This window comes from Cryptomeria japonica, chromosome 9 (genome assembly GCF_030272615.1).
Source record: "Cryptomeria japonica chromosome 9, Sugi_1.0, whole genome shotgun sequence".
In the NCBI taxonomy this organism is placed as follows: Eukaryota; Viridiplantae; Streptophyta; class Pinopsida; order Cupressales; family Cupressaceae; genus Cryptomeria; species Cryptomeria japonica.
Window position 1 is genome coordinate 599,189,062 of NC_081413.1, and position 21,906 is coordinate 599,210,967.

The following is a 21,906-nucleotide window of genomic DNA, read 5'->3' on the forward strand; positions in this document are numbered from 1 at the left end:
GAATATCAAATGTCATAAGTGCAAGCAGACTAGACATTATGTTAATCAATGCAGAAATTAAATTGGTATGGAGAAGCCTCCTAAGAAGAATGTGATGAAGAATACTAAATCAAAGAAAAAGGATACTATGGCTTGGAGAAAGAAGGAGGTGAATAATGGAAGCAATCCTAATATATCAATATCCAGTGCAGGTGCCGCTTCCTTCGGTAATTGTGCGTTTAAGTGCTTTGGCTCAGGGAGAGTTATCAAGGAAAATATTTCAATCCCCTCTTCTAAATGAGTTTGTGTTGTGGGTCTGACATGATTGTGTTTGAATGCAATCCAATAATTCAATGTGTTTGTTGACATCATTGACAAGAAGCTTTTTGACAACAAAACCCTAGAAGTGAAACTGACAAGATAAGTATCAGAATTTGAGATCATTTTTTCATTGTGTGTGTTTGGAGAGCTTGTGTGCAAAGTAAAAAGTTGTGTTAAGAGCATAATGTAGAAATTAATCATGGAATTCAAGGCAATTATCGAATAACTGAGCAACGATTTTTTTTAGATTTTGGAGAAGGTAAAACTAGATGAATTTTCTATGGAAAAGACTAAAAGTTGGAGAAGAGTTTGAATGAAGTAGATTTGCAGAAGGTTAAGGAATTTGAGAATAAAGGAATGGATTTATGGACTGGATTCCCCCAGTTCAAACATCAAGATGTGATCAAAATAATTTTGTCGTATGCAGAATGATTGTCTAGTGTTTGACAATCCCTATCAGATTTCTAAGGACATTATTTTGGTTGTGACCAGTTTGTGTGTCAAAGGCATAGTAGTGGTTAAGAAATTTGAGAAAGAATAAGAAAGTTGAAACCCTAACCGATGTGACAGGAGATCAGACAGGATTGATGATTGACAAAATTGTTAACCTCGTAGTAAGGTATGTGTCTTATGGCATCTCTTATAAACTTTCTTTTAGAAATAGGAAAGGTTCTACTTCAACTATTGAGGTGTATGTTGTGCATATGCTTGTTATGGAGGATAGAGATTTCAATGTGTGTGAACTATTGAAGAATTAGTTGCTAGATAACATTAAAATGACAAAAGAGAAAGGTTACCCCTTCTGGTTGGATCGTTGCTTTTTTTTTGGCTATGTATTGTCTAGGATCATTACTAGCAAAAGAAAATCTATTATGGGAATCTCGAGTCCCAATTGCTAGACAAATCTTTCAATATTTGAGTAGTTTGGATAATAGTGATGAAGCATGTGATACTTGCTTCAAAATGTTTCTTGATGCTTGGTGTATTGGCCTAGTATCCCCCACTACCAGTTCAGCTAAGGAGGGTTCTTCCTCCAGTAAGAAGAAAAAGAAAGAGACTATGTCTATTGGTTCCCCTGTATCTAAGAAGAAAAAGAAGGATCAGAAGGAAAAAGACATCATTGAATTGGATGATCCATAATCCCTTGTGATCAAAGAGAATTTAGTTGTTGTTGAGTGAGATGTAAGAGTATCAAATCCTGATGGTGATGAGACTGACTTGTTGAAACTTATGGAAAATGAACACAAAATAATGAAAATTGGAGTGATATGGATTACTTCTGTTGAGTCGGATAGGATTGACAAAATACTATTGGATCACTTGCTCCAAAACAACATTAGAATTGAAGACCTCGGTGATGAGATTTTAGAAACCCTATTTGAGTTGATTAGAGAGCAATTAAGTGTAGCGTCCTAAAATTGCGACACTTGCAATTTCGACTGCATTTCGGTCTTCACGATGGCAACGCAACACGGAACCTGAATGGAGACCCTGAAACTTGCTCACGACACCAAAAACTGCATTTTTCAAGCACCTTGGCCTGATCCTCCTTGCACCTTGCTGTCTTGGGAGGTGGGACCAGAGCGCCCAGCGCCCTAGTCCCCCAGGACCATGGCGCCCAGCACCCTGGTCCCTGGCCCTATTTTGGGCCCGGTCTCCTATGGGGCTTCGGGTCTTTTTGTTTGCAATTTGGAAAATTATCTTTCCTTGTCGGCCTAAGGTCGGGAAAATCAGTCTATCAACCCTAATTGGCAAGTATATAAACAACATTTTTTCTCTCATTTTGGTATGATGGAAAAAGCATGGAAACGATATTCAAACATTCAAGCATTCAAGCATTCAAACATTCCTTCAAGCAATTGATCATTCTAAGTCTCCATTCAAGGCTAAGTGTTGCATTCAAGACAAGGATTCAACCATTGAAGAGGAGATCACATACAACATACAACATACAACATACAACATACAACATACAACATACAACATACAACAAACAACAACATCTATACCTTCGCACATAAGGATACAAACATCCTTACAACAAGGTATTAGTACTTGTTTTGCATTACAATCATTTGCATTTACAGCATTTCTCATTTCTTGGTTAATTCCAAAACCGGGGTTTGACCTAAAGGCAAACCCCTAATCCCTAACCCCCCAATCATCTTCGCTTTTCTGTGTGTAGGTTGCAGGTACGCAGCTGAAATTGAAGATCTGGAATCCTTGTGCAGAGACGAACAGATCCCCCTTCATTTCGCGGATTTTTCGGAGGACCGTGTGCACGCCGGGCGCCCTCGTCCCGTCAACTTTTGCTCAAATTTGCAGGACAGCACCATATCGACATTTTACTGCTAATTACAGGTTCACAACTTCATCCTATATCCCTATCTCAGTTTATAAGCGAATCTTTCTCACTTTCTATGCATTCCTAGCTTAATCATTCTATCTACATTCTTTACAAAAGAGGGTAGCCTTGTTGTCTTAACCCTTGAAACTCATTTAGAATCCAATCTTGCATTGTGTGGGATTGGATCTTGTGGGTTTCAACCCCTCTTTTGAATGTAAAGTCTCCCCTAAGTGAAAACCATCAACCCTAGTAACCTCCCTTCTCTCTCCTTGGAGTTGGAAGAGGGGAGAGCAACTAGGGTTCGATCAATTTTCCGCTTTACATTAAGTAAGCAATCTAAGGCTGGAATTGACAACATGTAGAGTATGTTCAAGAAATATGGTGATGCACAGAGGACACTATTTAAATGCATAGGTGAAATGAGAAACTATATAAATGATGCTAGAAGAGTCTACAAATATTGCTTACAATGGTCAACAACTTTGGCAAAAATCAAGGCAAGAGTTGATTCTACTAAAGATGAATTGAATTCTTTAGGAAAAACTTTTGATTTTTTGAGTGATAAGGATAGTGAGCAGAGAAAGAAAGTGAACTCCTTGCAGTTTGAGTTGTTATCTATGCAGAGGCATAAAGAATATTATGTTAATATTTTTTGGAAAGTAAAGGAGATTGTGGAAGCAAAATTGGAAAACTTTTTAGCATTGCTTGATGGTCTTGTTGAATATGAGCAAAATCCATCTACTCCTAATAACTTTTCTTGAGCTATTGATGTGTTGGTAGAGTGCAGAAATTTATTTGTCAGTATTAAACTGGTTGTGCATTCCTAGAAGGTTCTTCTTTTTTTAGATCTATGAGTAAGGTGGAGTTCCATGGATTTGCATTAAATTGAAGGAGAAATGGACATCAAAGGGGGAGAAGGAGAAAGGTGGAGTAAGGTAATCAAAGATATATAAGTAAGGGGGAGTTTCATGTAGATGTTCATGTGGAAATGTTTTTTATTATTCCTTTTTGAGATGTTTTCCATCAATGACAAAGGGGGAGATTGTTAGATTTGTGTGACTGTTGTCATTGATTTCAAACTTGGTGATCCGGTTAGGACCGGATGTGCCATATTGAGGCGCAATAGATGTTAAGTATATGATATTGTATATTGATGGAAGAGAGGTATGTATGTGATGTGTTACAGTGAAGTATATATGATCTTTTGAAGTTTCTCTTCTCTAAAATATTGTGTTTTGACTATCATGGTTCACATCTAGTTTCAGTTGTATTTGTTGTGTTGCTGAAAATTCATGAAAATCTATTGTATCAATATCTTGGTGTTGGATGTTGTTGTGCTTACATATTTGTATCTATGTGCTTACATATTTGTATCTATGTGTCCGATTGATTCTTGTTTTGTCCTAGTAATTGAGGTGTGTGTTTTGGTAAATGAAGTATGTTAAGGAAGCATGTAGAATTTTGATGAAGGTTGACTTGGTCAGTGTCTCACCCTATTTTTGGTCAAGGCATATTTTGGTAACATGTTGATTCGAGCAGACACATTATTGTATAAATCATTTGTGCTTGGCTGACATATTATCTCAGTGTATGTGCTTACTAGTATATACACATAGAAGCTATGCGGAAGATATGTGTGTGGATAGATGACATGAGGATAAGTGAATGAATGTGTGTGCAAGTGATAGAGTTGTGAACAAAGTTTAGTGATGCAGTAATCCCTTACTGAATCTTTTGTAGGCAATTGGATTGGTGAACAATGAACAATGTTGTAGTAATTGTTTACCAGATTTGTAATAGGTGAATGTGATTAGTAGTGGTGCAGACATCCTTTACCATATATGTTGTGAGTTATTTTTGTTATCTAGTCTTACATTAGAAATAACTTCATGCAATTGGAGATGTAATTTTCTTTAGTTCATTCCTTTCTATTACAGTGAGCATTCTAGAAGTGAGTCTTATTGTTTTCTGACAGTGAGCCACATTGTAATCTAACAGTGAGCCACCCTTTTTGTAAACATTATATAACTATTTATATTATCTTGAGATTAACCCTCTCCATGGTTTTTCCCATTTGGGTTTTCCACTTATAAAAATCTGGTATTCTTTGTGGTTGTGTTGTTTACTTATCATGCAGTTGTTGTTTCATATTGATGTGATTGATTGCTAAGATTAATTTATTATTAAAATGTTTGATAATTGCGGGAATACTTTTTCATGCACCCACCCCCTCTCAGTATTCGGGTTCATTCAACCATTTCAATAATTTTAAGATATACTTCCAAAAAATATAGATTAAAGATCTTAATGGAAAAATATCCAACTCGTGGAAACTTAAAATGGAAGACTCGCCATTGGAGGATGAGTAGTGGATTATAGTTATAGATATTGTGCCTTTCACTCATTCCCTATTTTTTCTCTTGACAAAATTGGGGTCTTTATCTTTTTAGTTTCCCATGGGAGTTATACCTCGTACCGTTTTTCCCCTTTTGTACTTTGTTGCTTCTTTGCCTTTTGACAATTTGGGGCTCCATATTTCTTATTATGAATTCTAAAATATAGATAACTGAACATTGATTCCTTTCTCCTTCATTGGTCAGGCATCAGAGTTTCGATTTTGTCCTTTAGAAACCCAAAACCTCTACTCTTAATCATTGTGGATTCTTCTTTTTCCTCTCTTGTGCCTCGTGCAAAATTCAAACCTGAATTCTCCAATCCTCAATCCTCATGTGACATCGTCATCATGTCATAGTGGGTAAGTGCAAAAAGATGGGGGACCAAAAAGATGCCACTTTACTTTTTGGCTCCCAGTGGAGCATTTGGAAAGCACCAAATGTGGTGCTCTCCAAATGTAGTGCTCTTCAAATTTGGCTCAAAATTACCAAGCCTTAGGCTTGGTCATTTCAAAGGAAAATTTGGTTTCATTTTAGGGAGAACCAAATTAAAATGCATTTTAATTTTGGTAAACACCAAATAGTGCTAGCACCAAATTTTATCCATTAGATCAAATTCTCTTTCTCTCTCTTTCTCTCTCCCATATTTGTCTTCAAATCAAACTGAATCTCCCAATAAGAATATATACATGAAATATATTATTGAATTTCATGTATATATTGGTAGGATTTTTGCGAGTGGTTTCAAACATCTAGGAGTTATAATATAGATTCTAGGTTGTAGAAGATCTTATAAATTTTTAGACAGTCAAATTCCAATAATTAGCAGGCTCCTATCAACATTCTCTCTCTCTCTCTCTCTCTCTCCATGCCCCCAAAATATAGACCTATCATTCTATCAGTATTCTTATGTATATTTTCTATCTCTATCCATCTCACTCTCTCTTCTCACCCCCAAGATCTATCCCTATATACATCACCCATCACCCTATACTGTCTATCTCCTCTATATATTTACATACTCCCCCTCACTCCCTCCCTACCTTTGTTTCTCTAGGTCAATCCCACCCTCTCTACCTCACCTTCCCTCCTTACGCCCATCTCTATCCCTCCCTCCATCCCTCTCTCTTTTTCTCTCTCCCCCTCTTATTGTTACTCTCCATCCTCTTGATCATTACCTATCCCTCCCACCCTCTCTCTCTCTCTCCATCCCTAGGTCTCTCCCTTCCTCCATATTTACCTCTCTACCTCTCCCTCTTTGTCTCATTACCCACCTCTCTCCCCCCTCTATCTCTCTCACCTCTATATATCCCCCATAGGTCCCTCACCTCTCGTTGCCTAGGCTCTAGGTCTCTCACCTTTATATCTTTCCCCTCTCTAGTTGTTTACCACTCTCTCAACCTCTACACCTCTCTGCCTCCCTCCTTACCATTATTTATCTCTTTAAACTTTTCTCGCTCATTTTATTTTCACTCTCCCTCACCTCTTGACCTCTCCCCTCTCTAGATCTCTAGTCACTCCCTATCTACCTCTCTCGCCTTGCCTCCTTAGCCCCTCTTTATATTTGTTCTCATATCTCTCCTCTTCTATCTCCCTCCACTTTTGAGGTCATCACCTCTTCCTCCCTTGTATAGGGTTCAGGTAATAGGGTATAGGATATAGGGTTTATGACATAGGGTTAAGGGTATAGTGTACAAAGATTGATGGTATAGGGTTAAGGGTACTTAAGGTTGAGATTAATTCTTGTATTTATAATACTTCTCTCTATCTCTCCATCTCCCCGCCCTCTCCATCTCTCTCTTCTCTCTCTCTCTCAACTCTCTCTCCCCTATCTAGGTCTCTCCCTCCCTTTCATCCTCTCTCCCTCTCTATCTCTATCACCTTTATCTCTCCCCCTAGGTCTCTCACCTATATATCTCTCCCCTCTCTAGTTCTTTCCCTTGGGTATGTGCAACAAGATGTGGTACCAAAAGGGGGTCTTAAGATGCCACTTTTTTTTTGGAAATCACCAAATTTTAAACTTTGATAATAAATTGAGCATAGTTACACTCCAAATTTGAAGATGCAACAGGAACAAGAGTCAAAGTGCTCTAAGTCTACTTTCTAAACTACTAATTTGTTTTGAGAATGGTGGATATTAAGGATTTCAAAAAGGGGGGACACAAAAAGTAGTCATGTTTTTAAGCAAAAAACATAACATAGTTTTTCTTGTGCCCCCCTAAAATGTTAACTTCTTTTTTGAATTTTTAAAATCGCTCCAGTGAGAAATTAGCTAACACCTGCTAGTTTATACCAATTTTTTAGCTATTTTTAAAATTATTATATGATTTTTTACTAATTTTTTAAGTGGACACATCCTGAAAAACAAAAATTTGAGGATGATCCCCCTTAAAATAATTGAAAACTAATTAAAAATATAAACTTTTTTTCCAAGTGTGTAGAATGGAATCTAGTTTTTAAAAATGTAAGTTGTTTCAAAATATGATGAATGTGTAAAAAACTATACCCAAAATAGTACATGTTGGTTTTTGACCAAAAATGGACACACTAACAAAAGAATCTAAAGATGAAAGCCTTAACAAAATCAAAATGTGAAAAAAATAACATGGTTGGATAGCTAAGAAACAGATTAAGGTTGCTATGGTGTTTTTTTAATTTGCATTGAAACACGTGCAAACTTGATGGATAACAAAACCAAAAATATGTGAAATTTTTTAATCTTTGGATAAAAACACATCTCAGGCTTAAAATTATTGTCCAAACATTTACGTTGGATGCCCAAGTACAATCCAGCTCAAAGGGTTAGTGATTTCCAATACAAACCATTTAGTGAGTGACAAATTCGACGCTTGCCCTATTTGGCACTCACCAAATGTTTTGTATTGTTGAATTATAGGTTTTATGTATGGGAATTTTTTTAGTTTGGAGACAAGTTGTACCCACTCCCAAAGAAGAATATATACATATAAATATTGGTCAGATGTTTGAGAGTGGTTTCAGCTCTATAGGAGTTATAATACAGATTCTTGTTTTTAGAGGACTGTATAAAATTTCATACAGTCAAATTTAAGTAATCAACATACTCTTATGATCTTTCTTTAGCTCTATAACTCACGCTCCTTATCTTCCCCAAAATCTAGACCTATCTCTCTCACTCTCTTATCTCTCTCACTTGTCTCTTCCCCCTCTAGGTATATCCCACCCTCTCTACATTCTATTCCCTCCTTACCCCCATTCTATCGTTGACTCCCTCCCTCTCCCTTCTTCTCTCTCGCTCTCTTATTGTTTCTCTCCTCTCACTATCCATTCTCTTGATCACTACCTATCCCTTCTATCCTATTTCCCTAGATCTAGGGCTCTCCCTCCCTCCCTATTAACCTCACTACCTCTCCCTCCCTATATCATTCTGACCTCTCTCTCCCCATCTATATTTCTCACTTAATTTTTTTTCACTCTATAGTACTCTCCCTCCCTCTCCACCTTTCTCTCTCTCCTCCCTTACCCCTATCCATTTATGAACTCTCTCCCTCTCTTCTCTCTTTCTCTCCAAAACTGTCTACCTCCTCATTACCAAGGCCTCTCGCTCCCTTCATGTCTGCCTCTCCATCCATCCCCTCTTACTCATCTCTTTGTTCTTCTATCTCTTCTCTTATTCCTCCCTCCCCTCTCTAGGTCTCTTCCTTACTCTCTTCCCCTCTCCCTCTCTTTATCCCTCCCTAACTCTCATATTCTCTCCTTCTCTCTTATTCTCTATCCCCATTGTCTAGGTCATCATCTCTCCATCCCACCCTCTCTTTCCTCTCTAGGTTTATCTGTCCCTTCCTCTCCACCTATCTACCTCTGCATATAGGTCTCATTATACACCTCTCACTCCTCTCTTGATATCTAGGTCTATCACCTATCTATATGTCCCCTCTATATTTTTGTCCATCTGTCTCTCTCCCTCCCCATTGATCTTATCCCTTTATGAACTCCCTCCTCTTCTCTCTCTTCCCTAACCTCTTTATCTCCTCCATACATAGGTCTCCCAATCCGTCCATGTCTACCTCTCCTTCAGTCCCCTCTTACTCCTCTCTTTTTTCTTTTGTCTCTCCTCTTCTACCTCCCTCCCCTCCCTAGGTATCTTTCTCACTTTTTTCCCTTGTCCCTCTCTATCTCCCATCCATACATACCCCCATATATATCTCTCTCCCCTACTCCCTTTCATTCTCTCTTCCTCTTGTTTCCTCTCTCTCTATAGTCTAGGTTATCACCTCTCTCTCCTCTCTTTGGGTTTCTCACTCCCTCTCCACCTATCTACCTCTTCATCCATGTCTCATAACTCACCTCTCTCTATCACCCTATATCTTTATCAATCCTCTCTCTATCCATCTAGGTCTCTCATCTCTCTTTCCCCATATAGTTCTCTCACCTATCTATTTTTCCCCTTTCTAGTTCTCTCCCTCTCTCTTCCCCTCTATCTCCCTCCCACTTTATCTTGAGTCCCCTCTTAATTCTCTCTCTTTCTCTTTATTTTTTCATCTCTCCTCTTATTCCTCCAAATTTCAAGGTATCTCCCTTCTTTTCTTCCCATCTCCATCTCTATCTCTTTCTCCCTCCTTATCCCCATCCTTTTCTCCCTTGCCTACTAATTCTTATTCTCTCTCTACTGTCTAAATCATTAGCTTTCAATCACACACTCTTCCCCCTCTCTTGATTTGCCCCACTTTCCCTCTCCACCTCTCCATATCTCCATCCATGTTGCATTACCATACTCTCTCTATCCTCCTCCATCTATCTCAACCCTATCTCTCTCTAGGTCTCTCACCTCTCTCTACCCCTCTAGGTGTCTTATATCTCTATCTAACCCCTCTCTAGTTCTATGCCTCCCTCTCCACCTCTCTATATCTCATATCTCATATCTCTATTAAGTCTTAGAGTTTAGAGTTTATGATTGGTGATGTAGAATTGAGGTTTTACCTTTCAATTCCTCACTTTCTCCTTTCCTCTCTACATTGTCTTTCCTCCTTACACCCACATATATCCTTTCATCCCTCCCTCTCTCTTCATCACTCTCCCTCTCTTATTATTTATCTCATCCATCTCTCTCAATTCTCTTGATCAGTACGTTTCCCTCCCACCCTCTCTCTCTCCCACCCTCTTTACCTCTCTACCTTTCTATCACTATCTACTTACCTACCTGTCGCTCTCCAAGCTCTAGGTCTCTAACCTCTATATATCTCTCATCTCTAGTTATTTCCCTTCCTCTCCACTTCTATCCGTACCATCTTACCCCCCTCTGTCACTTCTTGAACTTCTCTATCATTTTCTTCTCTTTCTCCCTCACCTATCTACCTCTCTCCTCTCTAAGTCTCTCACTCCATGTATACCTCTCCATCCCCCCTCCTTATCCCTCTCTTTCTCTTTTTTCTCTCTCCCCCCTCTTCTCTCTCATTCTCCCAAGTCATCAACTCTCATCTTTTATCCCCCTTTATATATCTCAACCATCTGTAACCTCTCTCTCATTCTCCCAAGTCATCAACTCTCATCTTTTATCCCCCTTTATATATCTCAACCATCTGTAACCTCTCTCTCACCATCTAGGTCTTTCATCTCTCTATATGTATCCTCTATAGTTATCTCCCTCCCCCTTACCACTCTCCCTTTATATTATCTCTTATTCTCATTTCCGTCTTCCCTCACCTCTCTATCTCCTTCCTTAGGTCTATCATTTCCTCCACCCTATTTCCTAGAACCTATACCATAAACCCTATATTAGATAGATAGAGAGAGTGAGTGAGTGAGAGAGAGTTCATAAAGGGAGAGGGGTAAGGGGGGATGAGTTAGACACCTAAATGGGGAGAGAGAGGTGACAGACCTATATAGGGAGAGAGAGCAGTGAGATAGATAGGGGTGGATAGAGAGAGTGTTGGCATTTTGCATATAGATTACATTAATGATATGTTTTCATTGATGTCAATTGAACCAGTATTATTGTATTCATGATATTGTTGATGTTATTGTTGTTATTTCTTTTGTCTTATAAACCAGTAAGAAGAGAGTAAGAATAGATTTATGAAAATGTTGTAACCGATATGTAAAGTTTGTGAGTAAAACCGATAAACCGGTATGAAGGGTTTTTAACCTATCTATGTAATATAACCGGTAAACCCCAACCTGTTGATAAACCCTAACCAATCAAGTTTGTTGGCTTATTACCTGTTTAGCAGAAATGATGGAGACACATGTGATCATTGTATAAAGATAAGTTCAAATTGATTTGGTGCATTTGTTTCATTTCTTGGAAAAAAGCAAAGTGCATTGCATCTAATGCACAATGCGTGATGAGTTACAAAGTCCAACGAAGCAGTGATCATGGAGCGATTGTAATTTTCCTGAAGAATGTGAAGAAATTGTCATGATTTCTAATGGTCGAGATTGTACCGACTTGTTTGTAATCTTGATGATGAGAATTAGTTTTTTCATTGTGTTACCGACCTAATTGTTTGTGTATTTAAGGTCGATGAAGTTGTTTGTAAAAGTGTTAGCAAAGTTGACAAGATTGGCAGAAACTTGTCAGTGTGCAATTGCCTAACTGATGGATGGATCTATACTTTGAGTAAAGACAGATTGAAGCTTAAGAAGGATCTGATCAAGCAAATGTAGTGCTACTTAGACAGATCAACAAAACCTGTTGTTTTCTAACAATTACGGTAGAAGTGAAATCCCCTAACCGGGTAAGCTCTAACAAGCTTGGTTACTCATTAAATCCTCTAACGAGGTGGTCCATTAGCTTGGATTCTTAAATCCTCTAGCGAGGTTACTCCTAACAAGGTATTGTGCTTTTTATCAAGGCATATTTATAAATCCCTTAATTGGGTGATTCCTAAACAGGAATTAGTTCTTCGACTTATTGTAAAGCTCTAATAAGCTTTGGCTCCTAATAGGATGACCTTCAAAAGAGTTCAGATAGCTATCTTTGTGAGTCCCATCTCACCACGGTTTTTACCTATTTGGGTTTTCCACGTATAAACATTTGTGTCAAGTGGTGAATGCTTTTGTGCATGTGATATTATATGTTGATTAGATTAATTTCTGATGAAGCATTGAAGGATGAATATTTTGAGTTATGATTAAGCATTAATTGGTATACATAAAAGTTGAAGTTGTTTTATTGTTAAGTTGTCATAACAGTCAAACCGGTTAATGTCAAGTATTCTTATGAATATTGATCTTGATTGAAGTTTACTTTGTGAGATTGAATTTGAGTTTGGGAAATTTGTATCAGTTTTTCAATATACTGATTCACCCCCCTCTCAGTAATCTACCAGTTGCTTATTCTTTAATCATACAATCAATTGGTATTAGAGCATCTCAGGTCCTCTTTATCGAAAAGCCTAGCAACTTGAGGAAAATATCTTGTAGATCATGATGAAGAAAGAAGGTCTAAAGTTCAACAAAGATAACTATAGAATATGGAGCAATAGAATGAAGATTTACATCAAGAGTCTTGGTAGTCAGTATTGGGATCATGTAGAAACTAAGTATAACACACCTACTAGAATCCCAATTGATGATCAAAAGAAAGAACAACAAGAAAATCATCAAGCATTAGAGACTATTATCAGTTCCCTGTCTGATGCTGAATATGTAGATGTTCATGGTCTTGAAACTGCATATGAAGTATGGAAGAAACTATAAGATATCTATAGCGGCGATGAGCATGTCGAGATTGCTAAAGAAGAGTCTAAGAGGAAAATTCGATGATATGAGAATGTCTGAAGGGGAGAATATCGAGCAGTATGGTCAAAGGATAAAAGAGATAGTAGGAGACATTAAGAGTGCAGGAGGGAAAGTGGAAGATTCTACAGTGATTAGTAAGGTATTGAGAACCTTGTTACCGGTCTATGCTATTCGAGTTGCAGCTATTCAGTAGTTGAAGTCCATTGACAAATCTAAGGTATCTCTTGACTCTATTATTAGCAAACTTACTTCTTTTGAACTAAATGGCTATGATGGTAGTGTACAGAGATTAGAATATGCATTTAGAGCTTTTGTTTCTAACCCATCTGTGAGAAGAAGTAAAGATGCTAGCCATAACTATGAATCCAGATCCAGCAGAGATGCTGATGATGAAGACAACCTAGTGGAACTTGAAGCATTGTTGACAAAACGACTTCCTAGAGGCACTAGTAAATATAAAGGTAAGCTACCTTTAAAATTTTTTGCATGCAATGAAATTGGTCATATAGAAGCTAATTGTCCTAATGGTGAAAATGAGTACAAAAGAGACAAATTTAAGAAGTATAAGGGTAAAGCCAAGAGAGATTGTCTTGTAGCTATTGACAATGGTATTACTGATGAAGAATCTGATGATGATGCAAGTGAAGATATTTTATTTGTAGCTATTAAGGAAGAATTATTAGATCAGAAGGCATTGCTATCCAGGATGGATAACTTTGATGATTGGATCATTGATAGTGGTTGTTCACATCACATGACCAGTGATCGGAGAAAATTTCTTTCTCTGAAAGAATTTGATGGCGGTGTTGTGAGATTTGGCAATGACTCACCCTGTGTGGTGAAAGGCAAAGGAGTTATTTCTCTCAATGGGAAAAGCAATGTTGACGATGTCTATTGGGTTGAAGGCCTAAAGCACAATCTTCTAAGTGTGGCACAACTTAATGACAAAGGATACCCACTGGAGTTCAAAAATCGTATGTACAAAATCTTTGACAATGAAAGTGAATTGATTGCAACCAGTAAACAAACTGGAGGTAATCTATTTTATCTCAATCCTAAAGTTAGCAACTGTTTGATTGCAAAGATGGATGATAGTTGTCTTTGGCATAGGAGATTTTTTCATATTAATTTTCACAATATTGTTAAAGTAAGCAAGTCTAAGACAGTAAGAGGTCTTCCTCAGCTAGACAAACTGGTTAATGCTCTTTGTAAAGAATGTCAATTAGGGAAGATGACTTCCTCAACTTTCAAGAGCAAGTCCTTCTCAGTGGAACACTTGTTAAATTTGGTTCATACAGATCTATGTGGACCAATAAGAACAAGAAGCATTCATGGTGATAGATATTTCATGATCTTCACTGATGACTGTTCAAGAATGATGTGGGTCACATTCTTGAAGGATAAAAATGAAGCTTTTGGTAAATTCAAGGCATTCAAAGCCTTAGCTGAGAAAGAGAGTGGCAAGAAGATTAAATATTTGAGAATAGATCAAGGTGGTGAATTTAATTCTGAGGAATTCACTAAGTACTGTGATGATAATGGTATCAAGCGGCAGCTTTCTGCACCTAGGACACCACATCAAAACAGTATAGCAAAAAGAAACAATAGGACAGTAGTTGAAGCGATGAGGACAATGTTGATACAAGGAGATGTGGCAAAAATATTTTGGAGAGATGTTGTAAGCACAACGGTCTACACAATGAATCGGGTTCTGATGAAAAAAGGTAAGGACAAAATCCCATATGAATACTGGTATGGGAGATCACTTGATGTTAGCTATTTTAAAATATTTGGAAGCTATGGCTTACAGATACAACAAATGAAGAATGGTATTTTCATTACTCAATCCAAATATGTGAAAGAGGTTTTGAAAACTTTTGGTATGAGTGACTTTAAACTAGTTGGAACCCCAATGGTTACAAGTTGTAAATTGTCCAAGGATTATGCATCTAAGTCTATAGAGGAAAAGGAATATAGATCAATGATTGGAAAATTACACTATGTTGTTCATAGTTGATCGGATATTGCCCATGCAATTGGTATTGTTGCTAGATTTCAGAAAAATCCAAAGCAAGCACATTTGATGGCAACTAACAAAATTTTCAGATATTTGAAAGGTACTATTGACTATGGGTTATGGTATCCATATGGTGGAAATTTTGATTTGAAAGTGTACATAGATGTTGATTGAGCAGGAAATATTGATGACCGAAAGAGTACTACCGGTGGAGCTTTCTTTCTTGGAGGAAGGTTAGTTTCTTGGAGTAGCAAAAAGCAAAGTTGTACTTCACAATCTACTGGTGAAGCTGAGTATGTAGCAACATATATAAATTGCACACAAGCTATGTGGATGAGACACATTTTGGAAGGTTTTAAGATGAAAATCTCAGAACCTATAAAGATTCTGTGTGATAATACAAGTGCAATAAACATTACAAAAAATCTTGTTTTGCACGCAAGGACTAAGCATATTGAGTTAAAGTATCACTTCTTGAGAGAAAAAGTTTGATGTAAAGATGTTATCTTGGAGCATGTTTCTACCACGGAGCAGCTTGTAGATATCTTTACCAAACCTCTGCCTAAGACCACTTTCGAGTATCTTAGAAGTCAATTGGGGGTTTTCCCTCTTCATGAAGTTAGTTGAGCATGATGTTGATTGCATCAGTCCCTGAATTACTTGTAGAATCTTACACGGATTGATGAAGAAGTGGATGTTTTCCACAGGGGGAGCATTTAGTTGCAGTATGATGTTGATGCACAGTGAGACCATAATTACATGTTTTTACTTTCACTTTGGCATTGTTGTCAAAGGGAGAGAATAATTATGTGATTGAAGACAAAACTAGTGACGGACTGAAGACAGACAAAGCAAGATGAATACTTGGTAATGTAAACTAGGATTCCTATTCACCAATCACAACAGTAATCAGAGGTGTTGATATTTGTATTGCCATCAATGCCAAAGGGGGAGATTGTTGGCATTTTCAGATTGTTGGCATTTTGCATATAGATTGCATTAATGATATCTTGTCATTGATGTTAATTGAACCGATATTATGGTATTCATGATATTGCTGATGTTATTGTTGTTATTTATTTTGTCTTGTAAACCAGTAAGAAGAGAGTAAGAAGAGATTTATGAAAATGTTGTAACCGGTATGTAATGTTTGTGAGTAAAACCGGTAAACCAGTATGAAGGATTTTTAACTTGTCTATGTAGTGTAATCGGTAAACCCCAACCTATTGATAAACCCTAACCTATCAAGTTTGTTTGTTGGCTTATTACCTGTTGAGTGGAATTTTTACCTGTTGAGCAGAATTTATGGAGACACATGTGATCATTGTATAAGGATAAGTTCAAATTGATTTTGTGCGCTTGTTTGATTTCTTGGAAAGAAGAAAAGTGGATTGCATCTAATGCACAACACATGATGAGTTACAAAGTCCAATGAAGTGGTGATCATGGAGCGGTTGGAATTGTCTTGAAGAATGTGAAGCAATTGTCATGATTTATAACAGTCAAGATTGTACTGACTTGTTTGTAATCTCGATGATGAGAATTAGGTTTTTGATTGTGTTACCGACCTAATTGTTTGTATATTTAAGGTCGATGAAGTTGTTTGTAAAATTGTTGGCAAAGTTGACAAGATTGGCAGAAACTTGTGAGTGTGTAGTTGCCTAACCAGTGGATGGATCTGTACTTTGAGTAAAGACAAGTTGAAGCTTAAGAAGGATTTGATCAAGCAAATGCAGTGCTATTCAGACATATCAACAAAACCTGTTGTTTTCTAACAATTAGAGCAGAAGTGAAATCCCTTGACCGGGTAAGCTCTAACAAGCTTGGTTACTCATTAAATCCTCTAACAAGGTGGTCCATTAGCTTGGATTCTTAAATCCTCCAGTGAGGTTACTCCTAATAGGGTATTGTGCTTTTTATCAAGACATATTTATAAATCCCTTAACCGGGTGATTCCTAAACAAGAATTAGTTCTTAACAAGACTTATTGTAAAGCTCTAACAAGCTTTGGCTTCTAATAGGGCGAACTTCAGAAGAGTTCAGATAGCTATCTTTGTGAGTCCCATCTCACCATGGTTTTTACCTATTTGGGCTTTCCATGTATAAATATTTGTGTCAAGTGGTGAATGCTTTTGTGGATGTGATATTATATGAATATGTTGAGTTATGATTAAGCATTGATTGGTATACATAAAAGTTGAAGTTGTTTTACTGTTAAGTTGTCATAATAGTCAAACCGGTTAATGTCAAGTATTCTTATGAATATTGATCTTGATTGAAGTTTCCTTTGTGAGATTGAATTTGAGTTTGGGAGCTTTGTATCAGTTTTTCAATATATTGATTCACCCCCCCCCGCTCTCAGTATTCTACCGGATACTTATTCTTTCATCATACCATCAGAGAGGTGGGTAATGATGCAAGGAGGGAGAATTGGAGAGGTAGAGAGGGAAGAAAGGAGAAACCTAAAGAGTACAAAGAGAGATTGGGAGCAAGAGGTTCTAACCTTGTGAATGGAGAGAGAGAATAAGAGAGGGAGATATAATAAGAGAGAGTGGGGTAGGGAGATAGAAATGATGGTAAGCAGGGAGTGGGATGGAGAGGGAGAGAGGAAGAAAGGGAGGGAGAGACCTATAGAAGGGAGAGAGAGGTGAGAGAAGAAATAGAGAAAGATGGAGAGATAGAGGGAATTATCAATATGACCAATACCCTCAACCCTACGTACCCTATACCCTTAACCTTATATTCTACAACCTATTATCACAATTTTATAATAGGTCATATTCATGAGACACTAATGCATTACACAGACATCTCTATGTCACGCTAATGTCTCGAGGATGACAGGTCGATAAATTTGGTAGGATTCTGGTCTAGAGCTAGTCAATGAAGCGATCTAGGTGAGCAAAAAGATAATAGTGGTAGTACATCACCTTCGATGATGTGGAGGAAGGTGTCGTTTGTTGCATTGAATTATACAAGGTATGATTTTTAATATTACATTTTGCCCCTACATTAGCAAGCATGTGTTTGTTGAGAGATGCGAAACTAAAGTAGAGGAACATAAAGAAAAGAGTTGTGATAGGGAGATATAATTTCATTTATCAGACGAGGTTGCCCCCAACATGATGAAATTGAAGTTTGAAATAGATATTTTGACATAGATATTGCAAACTGATACATCACAAACATGCTAGTTGCAAACTAACATGTTGGATGGTAAGACAAAGGATAAATTGAGATGGATTATATAGCATAATAGAAATGAGCCTCGCTTTGAGTAAAGTCCCTTATTATGACAAGATACTAGATAAGAAGTCACTGTGATATGAGATGCACCAATATGGATAACAAAGTGTGTTATTGTAGATAGTCGTACGATATGGAGATTATTATTGTCAATATGGATAACCATACGATAGGGTGAGATTTTACTGGCATGGGGTAGCGATATGCCAGATAGCCATGTGATTGGGAAATCAAAGGTAGATTTGGTAAGTAGTAGATTGGCCTCTACAAAGGTGAATAAAAGAGATAGATCAAATGGTTTGGCCCTCATCTGCGTGAAAAAGATCAAGTGGTTTGGCCCCCACCTAGGAAAATATGATAAAGAAAAAGATCAAGTGGATTGGCCCCCACCTACGAAAGCATGAAAAAGTGGTCAACAAGAAACATAAATGAAAGAGGCTAAATAAATGTAGACTTTGCAGAAATGTAGATGTGATGGACCCTCTTTAGAATGATATGCATGTTATTCTAAGGAGAAGAGAATTTGTGGCATGTCAACATAGCAAGATGTCTCTATGGAATGCTACCATTAGTTGGTGACCCATAAATGTCCACAACATCAATGATGAATGAAAGAGGATAGGGGGATCTGATAGTTTGGCATCAGAACCCATAGTAGTGAGAAAAATGTGTAACACAACTACGAGATGGGTATATCGTCATAGTGCCAAAGTTATCAGATTTGAAGAGGAGTACATGAAGACAAATATAAAATAAAGATTCATGTCAAAATGGAAGAAGGAAAATAATACCCTTGACACTTTGTCTCATTCTCAAACATTGAAAAACAAGATACGATAGATAGAAGAAGTAGAAAGACAAATAGGAGAAGGTGTACGATAGAAAAATCTATTGTATCTGAGCACCTATGGAGTAACTCGGGTCCTCTAGGAGAGAACAACTGATAAAGACTGTCAACCTCTCATATCCAAGCACCTATGGAGTTACTTGGGTCCTCTGGGAGCGAACAAACATATAAAGCAAGCATGGGGAAATGTAATCATGCACACACTATGTTACAAGATAAAGAAAAGTAGGGCCCTAGAGGCCTTCAATGACCAGGTCATCTTCCTCCCCATCTATATCATATGGGGAAGGAGGACACGATTGAAGTGGGACAACGACAAGAGCGGAACCAAGTGCCTCACTAGCAGCGAGGATGAGGGATGAAGCAACAACAATGTTCGCATCCACAATCTTAGAGGAGGTAAGGGTCAATGATCATGAAAAGATCATGAACAATGCCAAGATGTCCTCCTAGGAGTCAAACATGCAAGCCTTCATAGAGGAAGTAGGTGACTCACTCGGAGAAGATGAAACATGAATAGGATTGATGGCCTCCAGAAGAGTGGTAGTGACAAACCGAGGAGAAGGTGGGGCCTTCTCCACTACAGACACAGAAATAGGCAAAATAACAGGTATAGAAAAGGATGAAGAACATACTTGTGAGGATTTTTATCGTCAAAACTCTGGGACAGGGCCCTACTCAAACCACATGGGCTTTAGTAGCTAGGCAATATTATATCACATGCATTCATATTGGGGGATATAATATCTTGAAAATTGAGAACAATATATTGCCTATTTGGTGAAAATAGGGGGTTTCTATTTTGAACTATGAAAAAATACAATATTTGGTGAAAATAAGGAGGTTTTTAATTTGCATTGTGTATTGGGAGGGGGTGACAAAAAATGAGTTTAGGGAAATATTTAAAAATAATAAGGGAATTATTTAGTATGCCATGAATGCATGTGATATAATTGAGGTTCACTAAGTGAAGCCCATGTGTGCAAAACAGGGAGAAGACAAAGTTACACTAGACACCACTTGCATATGCAGCATATCAACAGGGTGAGACAATAGAGGTATGACTAGAAAAGAGGTGGTGAGGGGTGGCTCAAAAGAAGGAGAGATGAAAACCTACACTCACTTAGGGGGAGGTTCATTAATAGACCCCGAAGCAGTTGGGAGTAGATCCGAAGATGATGTAGAAATAGGAGCACCTGCCAAAACAGGAGCTAGTGTGACAGAACTGGGTGTTGAAGATGCACTAGCAGATTGCAAAACAACATCGCACTCTTGAGCCTTGTCCCATCGATAGTGTTTACGCTCATGTGCACACCAATTATGATAGAGATGAGGGCCACCAAAGCCCGAGAGGATGTATGAGCATCATGCTCCATAGGAGAGGTCTCTGAAACTGTGTCGGGGACAAGAGAAGGCCCAACTTGTGGAATAGCACACTAATACATTTGACCTAAAATTTCGATGAAGGTTTCTGATGGAGAAGGCATATTGTGACCAAATTTGATTTTTTTTTTGAAAAAATGCCCGCATTCATTGGAATTCTGACGATAATTCAACATTTTGTTTTGATAGAGAAGGAATTGGCAATGAAATTTGTGTTTTTTTGAAAAAGTGCCTACATTCGTCGAAATTCCGACGACCACGGGCATTACTTAAAAAAAACAAAAAAACCAAGTCATTTGATAAACATTAATCCCGCCTCTTTGTCTCGTTGACCTCTGTCATATTCACAAAAAAATTGGGCATTACAAGGAGGGAAACAGTTCTAGATTGCGGTGCCACCAAGATCTGGTTGAAGAAAAAAGGTAGGGTAATCAACCAATTCATTCACAGGATGTTTTCTTGAAGGAAAAATCGTTATGTTTGTGACAATGTGTCGAATTTGCTTTATGTAGTGATGAAATTGTTTGAATTTTTCGTAGGAGATTGCATTTGTGTTGGTTGATGATCAAGTTTTATCTTTATTATAATTTATTTTCCTACTCATAAATTTTTTTCCCTAGCTCATATTCATTGTTTGGAAGAAAAAGAGATAAATAAGATTGATTTGGATGGTTGATCAAATGAAATGATCAATTATCCTCTTTACAGGCATAACCTCTTAGGGAAGACCCTAATTAAGGAGCGAGATGACCTAAACCTATGTGATCAAATAGGGAAGAACACAAATTGTACCACTCTTGTATCCGACATCCATTAGAAGTGGCCTGAATGTAGGCTCTAGCTAAGGATCTTACCTTGGGTATGGACGCTGGTATATATGGTTGTGATAGAAATCCCTGCCAGACCATCAGACCACTGTGTAGTGATCGAGTGCCATTTTTTGTCGATGTTTTAGAAGGGAGGATAAGCATACCATGATAGGAAGGTGGTATAAAATGGAAGTTGAGAGGTATAAGGTTATGAGGTATGCGTTAGGATAAGATAGGGAGGTAAGTGATGAAGCATGTAATGGTGAAAGAGTAAGTTAGGATATGTTAGGGGTTTGGAAGGTAGGAAAGTGAATGGGGGGAGATAAAAGGATGTGAATAATGGAATGGGGTTAGGTAGGTGAAGTAAAAGTAAATGTGTATGAGGTTAAGGTTTAGGATAGGATGTATAAAAGTGAAGGAGGTTAAGATAGGGGATATGAAAGGTAGATGGAAGGTAATAATGATAGGAAGTGAGGTAAAGGTTATGAGGTGTGGGTTAGAAAATAGGGTGTAGGAAATGGAAGGAAGGGTCATCCATGTCGCAGTGCTTCAAGAGGAGCACATTCACATGAGGGACAAGAAGAGTCATTTCATGTCGTAGTGTACCTCCTTAAACCTTCCACCAACACCAAACTCAATACCAAACACTTTCCCAATCTCGCTAATGGACTAACTCAACCCACTGTCAAATTATGACAGTCAATGCGAGGTTTAGGACAGTAGTAATTAGGATCTTCTAATTATGGTGGGGCCTAGCCAACATAGGGTTATATGAGGCAGGGGTAAGTTTAATAGTGATGTGTATTAGATTGTCATCAAAGTTTCCTGTTAGTGTTACTTTG